The sequence below is a fragment of the Pollachius pollachius genome (genome assembly GCF_949987615.1).
Source record: "Pollachius pollachius genome assembly, chromosome: 1".
Lineage (NCBI taxonomy): Eukaryota > Metazoa > Chordata > Actinopteri > Gadiformes > Gadidae > Pollachius > Pollachius pollachius.
This window is the reverse complement of record NC_136934.1, coordinates 10811426-10825138: the sequence shown is the minus strand read 5'-3', so window position 1 is coordinate 10825138 and position 13713 is coordinate 10811426. Positions and strand designations below refer to the sequence as shown.

At 43.5% G+C, this 13713-nt stretch overlaps 1 pseudogene across 1 annotated transcript; it reads right to left on the bottom strand.

Annotated features, from left to right (window-relative positions):
* Positions 1-3048: 3048 nt before the first annotated feature.
* LOC307087246 (Golgi-associated plant pathogenesis-related protein 1-like) lies at positions 3049-10392 on the bottom strand (annotated as a pseudogene). The gene is made up of 9 exons (XR_013812838.1): positions 10322-10392; positions 9062-9167; positions 8834-8884; positions 7800-8007; positions 7626-7703; positions 5597-5649; positions 4996-5205; positions 3889-4899; positions 3049-3705 (listed from the first exon to the last, which is right to left on the bottom strand). The product of XR_013812838.1 is annotated as a Golgi-associated plant pathogenesis-related protein 1-like (transcript).
* Between the last annotated feature and the right edge of the window lie 3321 nt (positions 10393-13713).

The following is a 13713-nucleotide window of genomic DNA, read 5'->3' as shown; positions in this document are numbered from 1 at the left end:
AGCTTGCTATCTAGCACTATGAGAGCTTTATCTAGGTCAGTTTGCTTTATGGCTGGATGTGTGTGGTGTAGTAGCCTCTAGCCTGATCTGGCAACACAAAGGCCCAGCCTGTTTGGTCTATGAAAGGGGTTTGTCGGATGGAGGATAAGTCAAGAAAATAGTAAAGGTTACTAAGGAGCTTGTATTAAATCTCTGCTTCCAGAGCTCTACGGGAAACATTTAAGCTCCCATTCTGTCCATTTGTGATCAGACTAGTGCTGGTAGAATGATATTTCATAATTGTATGATATACTGTATTATATTAATATAGTACATTGTATTGTGTCATCATAGGTAGTCTGGAAATAGAATATACGACAGTGGTTGTCATATAGTAGAGGAAATGTATTTGTGTGTGTGTGTGTGTGTGTGTGTGTGTGTGTGTGTGTGTGTGTGTGTGTGTGTGTGTGTGTGTGTGTGTGTGTGTGTGTGTGTGTGCGTGCGTGCGTGCGTGCGTGCGTGTGTGTGTTCCACATTCTCGGTAGCTACAGGGCGTGGTCTTTGAAAATCATGGCTAGCATTGTTCCGGCCTGTGTCCGTCTACAGCCGATCAATAATGCATGGGGTTTAATTCCTCAGGGGGATGGGGGGGTCGGAAGGAGTGACTGCACACTTTGAGCATGTTGGGGGTTCATTGGAGAGATGAGATGCCCTCCGTCATCCTTTTAAAGAGTTGATCCATTGAGGTTATTCATCCATCTTTATCATAACGTAGGCTATGTTAATGTACGGCTCATGTTTACAGCTGAATTGATAGAAAGAGAGATAGAAAGAAATGCTGAAACGACAAGGGAAATGGAATTTTACTCGGTTAGGTCCTCCCTACCCCCTCTCTCTCCATCTCAATCTCTGTCTCTGTCTCCCAGCCCCCACCACTCTCCATCTCTCTCCTCCGAACCCACTGCACTCTTTCTAAGGGCCTATCGCATGGAGAGTGTAGCGTGTTTTTTTTTTACTTATTCGAAGCCTCCATTGACTCAGCATCTCTCTGAACACTGCAGCAGAGAGCCACGCCCTAGCTGCCAGCAAGCTAGCTTCTCTGATCACAGCACCAGCTAGCTCTCTGATCATAGTATTAACTCCCTGATCGTAATACTAAATAGCTCTTCAATCGAAGCACTGGCTACATGTGATCATAGTACCAGCTAGCCCTCTGATCAAAGCCCTAGCTAGACCTCTTATCATAGCACTAGCTAGTTCTCTGAACATAGCATTAGTTTGCTCTGATTATAGTACCAGTTAGCTCTCTGATAATATAGCCCTAGCTAGCTCTCTGATCATAGCAGTAGATATTCCTGTTCTTAGCACTAGCTAACTCTCTGATAATAGCACCTTCTAGCTCTATAATCAGAGCAATAGCTAGTTCTCTGATCATAGCACTAGCTAGCTCTCTGATCATAAGAGTAGCTAGCTCTCTGATCATAGCACTATAGTTAACGCTCTGATCATATCTCCAACTTGTGAATTCACAGACACACAGAATCACACACATGTCAGCAGCAGTGGCTAATAGGAACTTTATGGAAAGTCTTCTATGTCCATTAAAGCTAATTAAATTCTATGTTTTAAAGAAATCAGGTTATAAAACTGGAGGAAGTATATTGTTATGTATGATGTTTCCTAGTTTGCAGTATCAATGTGTTACAGTAGATAACTGAGACAACTATGATTGATATAGAAATCCACTAACTGAGTATATTCACAAAACCAATATTGTTTGTATTGTCCATATGTTTCCATCTTTATATTCCCTGGGATGTGAAAAGCCATGAAAACCACATGTATGCTGTGATCAGGTCTTCTTTCAGCCTATAGGTTGTGAAGTGGTGTGTTCGTGTCACTTTGATTCAAACAATGAGCACTATTTGGTATTCAGTCAGCTCTGAACTGGTGCAATTGCTGGGCAATGGGTTAGGGAGCTGGTGGGAGAATATTGAGGGGTTGGGACAGCTGGTTGCCGGGGGTGGGTGGGGAGGTAGAGAGAGAGAGTGAGAGAGGACAGCTGGGTTTCTGTACAGTAGGCCTGCAGAGAGAAAAACTGATTAACCCATATCTCACATTACAGGCCTCTCATAGCGTTAGAATCCAGCCGGCAGACACATGAACCGCAGTGCTGGGTGGAAACCACCGCGTTTAGATTCAGACTATAGTATTATGCTCTTCAAAGTGTGAGTGGGATGGTGGTATGAGAATTAAGGTGTGTTTGGAGATGGGTTACACCCTAACCTGGAGCAGGAAAACACAATGGGATACACAAAGCCTCTTGAATAATACAATGAGACTAAATGCATTCTCTTTCAGATTTTTGTTCCCATAAAGAGCAATGTCAATATGTGTGTGCGTGTGTGTGTGGTGTGAGAGTGGTCTTTGTGTGTGTGTGTGTGTGTGTGTGTGTGTGTGTGTGTGTGTGTGTGTGTGTGTGTGTGTGTATGCGAGGGGGAGGGGCAGTGTGGGGGTGAGCGTGCATATGTGTGTGGGTGTGTGTTAAAGGCGCTATGGTTCTGTTTCTGTGCAGGCAGTCCAGAGGGGTGAGTCAGGAAGTCAGGCGGATATTAGTTGGATCAGAGACCACTCATCTGTTCTATGTACACACACACACACACACACACACACACACACACACACACACACACACACACACACACACACACAGCTACAGATTGTACACAGACTGAGAGGAGAGAGGTGGAGGAAGAGAGTAAGGGAGAAAGGGGAGAGGACATAAGGGAGGAGAGAGAGAACATAAATAGAGAGGGGAGAGAGATGTCCACTTGGTGCAGAGGAAGACACAAATGTTGCTAACACAGGATAGCATGTGGCATAAATATACCATTCCTGAAGCATTGCTAAAGAATCAAGCTGACACATCACATATCATCCCGATATCACCATATATCGATTCACCACAGAGTATTTCTTAGAAAGATGGACAGAAGTTCCCGTGTGATACAAAGCAATGTTTTTAGTTCCGGACTTGAATTTGCATGTACGTACACAACATTTAGATAAAGCCGCCAGAGCTCCTGCTGTCCTCATGTGTCCCACCAGAGGTCGCGCTGGTTTCATGCACTGCTGTATGCTGTGATCTGCGATGATGACGATTGAGTTTGCGTTCCTTCCTTTCGATGCGTTCTCATGAGGTAGCAATCAACTATTGTTCTTCTTATGTTTTATCCATTCTTTCTTTCTATCTTTCTTTCTTTCTTTCTTTCTTTCTTTCTTTCTTTCTTTCTTTCTTTCTTTCTTTCTTTCTTTCTTTCTACAAACTTTGGGACCCTACTCATTCCACAAATTTGTAGAATCCATTACAATTTCTTAATCTTCAGATTATCTTGGAATTGTGCGTTTCCATATCACATTTTTATTTTAAAGTATTTAATTATTACACACACACACACACACACACACACACACACACACACACACACACACACACACACACACTTTCAGTATATTAACAAATTGAGAAAAAAATGAAAACAACAATTATTGATGTAGTATTGTTATTGCTTATTGTTCTATTTTTAATGACAGGGTTCTACTGCATGGTTCTAATACAGGCTTTTCCTTGCGGGGGTCTACAGCAGTGTGCAATTATTTTCTCCTCCATCACTGTCTGTTCCGCTGGAGCCTCCCCCGCCAGCTGAAAATTGCACAGCCTTTACACTGGAAAGTAACAGTTAAAACAACGGTGAGCTGTGTTTGCAGACCCATCAATGCATGAGAACTATTTGCATGCAAGAGCATGCAAATACTGCACAGATCACTTTTCTGTAGCCTATTCAGTTAGCAGTGCTAGTGCACAGAGTTAGCAGGAGGCATAGAGAAGTGTGTGTGTTTGTGTGTTACCTTGTGTAAGTATGCCGCTTCACGTTACCAGCAGGTCTGTACTGAGCCACCACAGAGACCCTCTTGCCGTCTGTAGCCAGACGCTGGTGGAATCTATGCTGTATCTGTATCACAACATGGCAGTGAGATATGATCCAACAGCTTTTAAAGCAGCTACAGGCTCAAAGGGCTTCAAGTTCAAAGGTCCCAATAACGTGACCTAGCCCCCAAACCCTAAGCCCTGTAAAGGAGAAACTCTCCAAACCCACAGGGAACAATTCATGATAAGACTGGAACTTTTACTTTGTTCTACAAACCAGAAATGGAAGAACTTGAAATGTTGTTTAGTAATGACGATGGCGACCTACCGCGCTCGTTATTACCCGGGTAGACAGCCCGTAACCTATGTCTGTCCCTACGTGGTGTGCTGAACTTGAGTATTGTTCCTAATCTTTTCACTGGGTGAGTGCAATCTAACCTATCCAGGGGGTAAGGTGCGAGGTACTCAACACAGGTGCACAACCGCCGTAGGCGAACAGCTCCAGCTCTCACACTCACACTCCGCACCGGCTCCTCGTCCCGGTTGGGTGAACCGTCAATCCCTCTGACCAGCCCGCACCTTGATGACCAGCCTTCTTTTAATTCACCATGTGTATAAATATCCAAAAGTGTTCCCTCAATGAATTGTCCGGGCAACGTGTGTCCCTCGGGTTACTTTACTTCACCCGACTCTCACCTGCTGACTCCTGAGACTATCCCCTCAGTCTCAAACTCAAAATACCATCACAACCACACAAACACACACACACACACACACACACACACACACACACACAAAGAAAGAAAGAAAGAAACACACAAACACACAAATAAACAAGTTGTTGCAACATTTGGTGATGCGCATTGGTGTTCCGCCGTGTCTGGTTGTCTTAACAGTGATCCATCTGGGATTACCTGTGTTTCCTTTGAACCCAGGGCTGTTGTAGTCTTAATCCTTCACCTCTTCATACCAGCTTTCAACAGCCTCCTTCCCTGAAGCAGAGAAACAACAAAATGTGGACCCCAGTGCCTGAAGGGAATGAAGTCTTTTAGAATAACCTAGAGTGGATACGCTAACTCTAACCCTACCAGTCAGGTTGATCCATGCAGAGCTGGACATGCAGTATAAGTTCTCTCCAATGCCGCTGCCACTGTGTTGCATGATCCCACTGTCCAGCATGTGATCGGCCCAACTCTGGGCTGACTCGTTGAGGTCTGTGCTCAGTGTCAGCGGGGGGCTCTGGTGCACCTGCCGGTAGGTGTTGTGCGTGGTGAGGAACTCCTGCTGGAAGCTTTCATCTGACAAGAAAATGAGAATCTGTATTTGCGTTGCTTTGTGGCAAAGTCCATTCTAATCAGGTTCAAAGGCAGGCCATGGTCAACCACCTGCCCCAACATGACCTTGAAAGGGCCAGGGAATCTCGCTATGGCTTCCTATTGACACAAGGCTTTATCCAAAGAAATGTACAGTGAATTCAGATACATGTCTTTAAGGAGCAGATAAGAGTTAGGGGTCATCTTGCTCAAGGATGACTACAGGTTACACTTTGGATGTCGGCAGATACCCCAACTATGAGGGCCTGGCCCGCCCCACCTCCCTGTTCCCAAATATTTAGTGTTCTGTTCTTTTTTGATTAATGGTCATAGAAAATACTTTCATAACACAAACATATACTAGGTGTCTACTCACCTGCCATTGTATTAGCTTATCTGGTCGGGGCCAAGCAGCTGGAGGAAAAAAGGCTGCACAGAACAAAAACACAAACACCCATAAACAAAACTCCTTAACTATACTTCCAAATACTAAGGATCCACGCATGCACACAAACACACACACTCAGTCACACACAGTCACACGCTTGTTTGTGCTCAGAAGGCCTCTTCTTGTGTCGCTGGATGTTACAAGACATTCATACAAGGTCCCTTTCCTCTTAGCTGCCTCCTTTCCTCTCCCTCTTCTCCTCTCCTCCTCTCAACTTCTTTCCCTTTAGTGTCACCTCTTTCTTTGCCCACCCTCTCCTCTCCCATCTCCTCTTCTACCTTATTTTTGTCTCTTCTCGTCCGTACTCGTCCCCTGTCTTCCTCTGCTCTTCTCTCTCCTCTTTCTTTTTTCCTTCATCCTTGTCTCCTTTCCACTCCCGCTCTCATCTTCTGTCTTGTCATCCTCTCCTCTTCCCTTCTCCTCTCCTCTCCTCTACTCTCCCCTCATTTTCTATCTCCTCTCCTCTTCTCCGCTTTCCTCCCATTTCCTCCTCTCTTATCCTAAGTGTTCTGTTGGGCCAGATTGCTTCCCCACACTCAAAAATTTGTTCTCGCCACTTTACTGCTGCTTTACTTACTTTACTTTACCCATTAGCAGACACTTGCGAGCAGTAGCAGTTATCAACAAGATAACTGCCAGATCAACAAGATCCACAGCATGGATTTTAACGGCAGTGGTTACACAGACGCTAGATAGAGGAGACTACTCCACAATTGATATTCCATGTTATCATGTTGTATGATAAAACTATTAAAAAATCTAGTCGTTTTTGATGGACTTTTTAACCACACACTCTTATTGGGAGTGAACAGCAGCGCCAGACACCACAGCCAAAGCGTTGATAAGTTTGTGGTTATGTGTCATTCTTTTGCTGCTTGATCGCATAATTAGCAAACAGGTCTGTGATTATGTGTAATAAGCAATTTGAAAAAGCTCCTAAACAATATGAAGAAGAAAAAGATGAAGGAGAGCAGCAGAGTTACTCTTTCCCACAAGTGAAGGTCACTAACATGAGCATCCCCATCAACTAGAGGGAGTGGGAGTCCCTCGAAGGGCACTTAATACGCAGCATCAAATCTGGACGCCTGAAATATCAGCTGCCACTCTTAGGTTGAGCTGTGTTTGTGTTGAGAAAGCAATGTCATATTTAAAACTGACTCATCATAGTGTCTGATGTCTGGTGCACACAGACACATATACAAGCGCACACACACACTCAAACATGTGCGCACACACACACACACACACACACATAGACCTACAGACTTAACACACAAAAATGTAGCTAGGCAAGATTGGCCATATACTTTATGTACGGCCTTACGTGTATATCTATGCAAAATGCTATTGCCGATGTACTGAATTATGAACTTTTTTTATTCAAGGCTGCTGAACAACCAGCTAAACCCCTTCCCCCTTGACAGCTCATTTGCTGACAACAAAGTTTTGTTTCACAAAGGTCTGTGTAGGAGTGTACAGCAGGGCCCAGAGATTACAACAACTAAACAAAAGGATGCCTAGGAGGCCACACCTTTAACCCTATCCCCCCAGAGGGCAAAAACAATCTCCCTGAATTAGCAAAGACGAAATCATGAGAAGGAACGCAGAGTGAGGGATCCCTCCTTCAAGGGATGGTTAGGAGTGGCATGGTTGACACCCTAACCATTTCTCAATCTCAAGAAAACTGATCTTACCATGCATTCAGTGTTCAATGTCATATTTAAAATGGACGCAACATAGTGTTTAATGTCTCGTGCAAACAGACAAACACATACACAAACACGCACATACTCACACTTGTCTGCTTCCCCCCCCTCCCAATACACACACACACACACACGCACACACACACACACACACACACACACACATACACACACACATACACAAGGTGTTGCAACATTTGGTGAGGATCAGCCGTGTCTGGTTGTCTTAACAGTGATCCATCTGGGATTACCTGTGTTGTCTTTGAACCCAGGGCTGTTGTAGTCGTAATCCTTCACCTCTCCGTACCAGCTTTCAACAGCCTCCTTCCCTGAAGCAGAGAAACAACAAAATGTGGACCCCAGTGCTTGAAGAGAATGAAGTCTTTTAGAATAACCTAGAGTGGATACGCTAACTCTAACCCTACCAGTCAGGTTGATCCATGCGGAGCTGGACATGCAGTATAAGTTCTCTCCAATGCTGCCGCTGTGTTGCGTGATCCCAGTGTCCAGCAGCTGATCAGCCCAACTCTGGGCTGACTTGTTGAGGTCTGTGCTCAGTGTCAGCGGGGGGGCTCTGGTGCATCTGCCGGTAGGTGTTGTGCGTGGTGAGGAACTCTTGCTGGAAGCTTCCATCTGCCAAGGAAATTGAGAATCTGTATTTGTGTTGCTGTGTGGCAAAGTCCATTCTAATCAGGTTCAAAGGCAGGCCAAAGGTAGGCCATGGTCAACCACCTGCCCCAACATGACCTTGAAAGGGCCAGGGAATCTCCCTATGGCTTCCTATTGACACAAGGCTTTATCCAAAGAAATGTACAGTGAATTCAGATTCATGTCTTTAAGGAGCAGGTAAGAGTTAGGGGTCATCTTGCTCAAGGATGCAGATTAGACTTTGGATGTCGGCAGATACCCCAACTACAAGGGTCTGGCCCGCCCCACTTCCCTGTTCCCAAATATTTTATATATAACACTATCAATCAATCAATCAATCAATCAATCAACTTTTATTTCTAGACTCATGGTCCAATACATACACATACCAATACAAACAACAGCACATACACAAACAACAACAGGACAATTAAAAAAGGCAATGATACCAGTGTTTCCACATGGATGACTGCTATCGCACTGTACCAAGACCAGGGTTTGACAGCAGCATAATGATCAGGTTACATGAACCATTCAAACTGCAAATAAATTTGTGCATTAGGTTTCTCAACAGCACATGGAATGTGTTGACTCCTACCCCACAAAATAATTCACTTGCACTGCTCCACCTGGGGTTTTTAAGCAGTATACGCAAACCATCATTATAGGCAATCTGGAGCATCTGGATGCTAGACTTTTTAAACTTGGTCCATAAGGGACCACTATATATAATATAGTGTTCTGATCTTTTTTGTTTCATGGTCATAGAAAATACTTTCATAACACAAACATTTCCTAGGTGTCTACTCACCTGCCATTGTATCAGCTAATCTGCTCGGGCAAGCAACTGAAGGAAAAAAGGCTGACAAAAACACAAACACACATACACAAACCTCCTTAACTATACTTCCAAATACTGAGGATAATATTAACATATATACCCATATATATATACCCATGTCATCTCTTCCATCAGTTATATTTTATAAAACTGATGGAAGAGATGGCATGGGTATAAACCAGAGAGATAGTCACTCACCTGTGTGGTAGTTGCGGGCTGTAGGTGTGTTTTGGAGGTTTGGATGTCTGCTCTCTGCCTCTCACAGCCCTTATACAGTCCAGCCTGGCCACTCCCCCTACATCCTCTGTGTAGGAGGGGTTGTGTATGTGTACACAAATACACAAACACACACACACTCAGTCACAAACACACCCTTGGCTTGTCATTTTCTCAGGAGGCCTCTCTTTGTGTGGCTGGATGTTACAAGACATTCATACAAGGTCCCTTGCCTCTCCTCTTGCTGCCTCCTTTCCTCTCCCTCTTCTCCTCTCCTGTTCTATCTTCTTTTCCACTAGTCTCTGTAATGGGGAAATTGTATTTTCAAGTTTTGTTTCTGTAAATACCATTTGTTGATTATGCCTTTTCGCTGACACCCTTGGGGTGGTCAAGGGTCTAACTGAGAAGTCACTAATATGAGACCCCACATTATAATTGTCAAGGATCAGATCAAATAGTGTTTATTTAAGGACAGAGTTATCTCCCTTGGACGATCTGTAAGTATGCTTTGTTGATCTGAATAAACGTTGTGTCCTGAGTGATACTGCCTTGCGTCACATTGATTCTCGAGCTCGCTGCTTTGCTTAGAGACGATCCAGAGCAAGAGACTACACAACATCAGGCGACCGAAATGATAGCGTAAGAGCGCATAACAGTGTTTTTGGCTGGGTTGTAGGCAGTGGAGGGAAACACAACATTAAGTTTTAAATAACTGGTGTAATGGCCGCTTCTTTTTGGAAACGAGACAAATACCATGATCTATAATAACATGGACAGTCGGGTGTCAAGTTGATCTGGCTGCCTCCTCCTCTTAGGAAGCCTAGTTGTGCTTTTTAGTACTGCAGATGATGACGTTTCTGTGGCTTAGGCACAATGGAATGGAATCTCAGCTTGAAATATTTCCCCCAAAAAATGGTATGAGTTCGAAACCTGTATTTATTATAAAAAAACACCTTTTCCATTTATTTTGGCTTGAAATTTCCTCCAATTAGCCTCCAAATACGAATGAGATGGGTATGTTTCTGACATTTATTGAAAAAAAATCAAGGACAAGCATTGCAAGGACAGCTACGAGTCTTTTCCCGATTGGACCTATTCCAACAGCTGCCATAGCCACGACAACAAGCGACGCATTCGGCTGATGGTTACCAGTTAACACGGTCACTAGTTGAACTGAAACACCGGTTTGCGCACCCTTATCCGGTGCGATCCGGTGCAGGCATGTTGGTCGCTCTTTCGTACCCTGCATCCCGCTGCTCATCTAGAGCTGCAGCGGCCTCCCGCAGCAGCTCCGCGACCGTCTTTTCCGTCATTTTCACGTTATTACTATCAGGGTGCGATTTGTGAAAAAACCAGAGGGGGGGATAATTTTGAGAAACATTTTAAAATGTTTCAAAATGAAGACGGACCCTGTGTATTTTGGTTGTTAATTATTACGATGTAATGGTGAAAATACTTTGGGTGGGGGGGATAATTTTTATCCCCACCGAGGATAAAAATAATTCAGCAGAGGGTAGGACGTGTAAACCAGAGGGGGGGATAATCCCCACCATCCCCACCGGCAAATCGCACCCTGATTACTATATATGTCAACCCAGTCAAACCTGGCACAATGCTAGGCATAGAAAATAAAGCGCCAAGTACTAGGTCGTGGATGATCAGCTGGTCTGACGAGGAAGTGACGTAGATCTCGCCCAAAACGTTTTGCAAAATCTTTTGCAAAGTGTTTTGCGGATTGAAATGCAATTTGAATTTCGCAACACACGGAGCGTGGCGAAATGCATTGCAATCACGGGGACGCAATAGCTTTTCAATTCGAATAAAGGAACTCAAAACATTTGACAATATGTTATTCTATTTTTATTGTTATAACTTTTGCAAATTTTATTGAGGATTTCCTTGTTACTTTGCATATTAAAATACACTTTGAATAACGTATTTACAAATTAAATTATTAAATTGCATAATGAATAAGTCAAATGCATAATGTAATGACTTATTGAATTGCAAATTGCATTGCCATTTGGATTTTGCTACATATATGCTTCCATACAGAGCTGTTCTCATCATTTCTGAGACCTGTGCTTCTGTATAAGTAGCCCCTGCATTTGCCAGTGCATTGGACTTCTTGCGTAGCCAATAGAGAGGCGCAGGGCGACCTCCCATCTGAGGCCTCGGATTAATGAATGTTTGTTGTATGATTGTGCATGTTTATTACTCAAATAAACTAGCCTTAATGTTATAAGTTCGGACGAATCTTTAGTTAAACAGTTTAGACAGAAACGATTTGCCGTTTTTCTTCCCACCAGTCTCCCCTCTTTCCTTGCCCACCCTCACCTCTCCCATCTCCTCTTCTACCTTCATTCTGTCTCTTCTCTTCCGTACTCGTCTCCTGTCCTCTCCCCCTCTGCTCTTCTCTCTCTTCCTTTTTTCCTTCATCCTTGTCAACCCCCGCTCTCATCTTCTGTCTTGTCATCCTCTCCTCTTCCCTTCTCCTCTCCTCTCCTCCGCTTTCCTCCCATTTCCTCCTCTCTTATCCTTAGTGTTCTGGGTTCTGTTGGGCCAGATTGCTTCCCCACACTCAAAAATTGTTCTCGCCACCTTACTGCTGCTTTACTTACTTTACTTGACCCATTAGCAGACGCTTGCGAGCAGTAGCAGTTATCAACAAGATAACTGCCAGATCAACAAGATCCACAGCATGGCAGTGGTAACACAAATGCTAGATAGAGGAGACTACTCCACAATTTTTATTCTATGTTACCATGTTGTATGATAATATTAAAAAAACTAGACGATGTTTATGAATTTTTTTAAACACACGTTCTTTATGGGAGTGAATAGCGCCAGGCACCACAGCCAAAGCGCTGACAAGTTTGTGGTTATGTGTCATTCTTGTGTTGCTTAATCACATAATTAGCTAACAGGTCTGTGTTTATGTGTAATAAGCAATGTGAAAAAACATCAGTGGGAGTCCCTCTAAGGGCACTTATTACGCAGCATCAGATCTGGACGCCTGAAATATCAGCTGCCTCTCTTAGGTTGAGCTGTGTTTGTGTTGAGAAAGCAATGTCATATTTAAAACTGACTCATCATAGTGTCTGATGTGTGGTGCACACAGACACACAGACACACACACAAGCGCGCACATACACTCAAACATGCCTGCACAGACAAACACACACCCACACAAAAGGGAAGTCACACATAGACCTACAGACTAAACAGACAAAAATGTAATTAGGCAAAGTTGTCCATATACTGTATATGTGGCATATCTATACATCTATGCAAAATGCTATTGCCGATATACGGAATTATTACCTTTTTCTTTTCAAGGCGACCGAACCCCTTCCCCCTTGACAGCTCATTTGCTGACAACAAAGTTTTGTTTCACAAAGGTCTGTGTAGGAGTGTACAGCAGTGCCCAGAGATTACAACAGCTAAACAAAAGGATGCCTAGGATGCCACACCTTTAACCCTATCCCCCCAGAGGGCAAAAACAATCCCCCTGAATTAGCAAAGACTAAATCATAAGAAGGAACGCAGAGTGAGGGATCCCTCCTTCAAGGGATGGTTAGGAGTGGCACGGTTGACACCCTAACCATTTCTCAATCTCGAGAAAAGTGATCTTACCATGCATTCAGTGTTCAATGTCATATTTAAAATGGACGCAACATAGTGTTTGATGTCTGGTGCACACAGACATACACATTCACCCAAACGCACATACTCACACATGTCTGCACCCTCCCCCCCCACACACACAAACAAATGAAGTCCCACATAGACCTCCAGACTAAACTTAAAAACTAGGCAATATTATCCATACATATATTGCCTATCTATACAAAATGCTATTGCCGATTTACTGAATGATGAACTTTTTTTTTATAGTTAGGCTGCACAACAAACTAACAACAAACTTAATTTCCCCTCGACAGCTAATTTGCTGCTTTTTATTACTCAAAAAGAGTCTGTGTAGGAGTGTACAGCAGCATCCTGAGATTACAACAGCTCAACAAAATCTCCTCCAGTCACCCTTTTCTTTCATTGACCTGTCCTGATTTGGCGTTAGTCTTTTGGTTCCGAAGTGTTCATTCTCCCCCTGTCCACCAGATGTCCTTAGACTTTTCCAGTCACCTCATTCCCCTCACCTGCGTGTAACCTGCGTTGTGTTTATCTCTGAAACATGGTCAGGAACGCTCATTTGGGTGCAGATGTTTTATTGCCTGAACAATGGCTCAGCAAACATAAAGACAGCATATCCTGGTCGACCTGCAGCAGATACCGTAATTTCTGCTCATTATGGTGTGTAAACATACATAAAACTGTCAAACAACTTATTGGTTACCTGAATAATGGGTCAGCAAACATAAATACAGGGTATAAGCATTTCCAGGTCCGCCTAGACAAAATAAATACAATATAACAAATTGCACGAAAACCATGTGCGTGCAAACGAAAATAGAAAATCAAAAAAAAGAGACAGTACTATGCCAATTATCACAAAAAAGTATACAACCGAGATAAGTGTCAATGATAACATGACTTTAACAGATATTTCATGCAGACATGTTTCATGCTCAACCTACCTGCAACAGATACTGTCATTTCTGCAGCAGGATACCCAC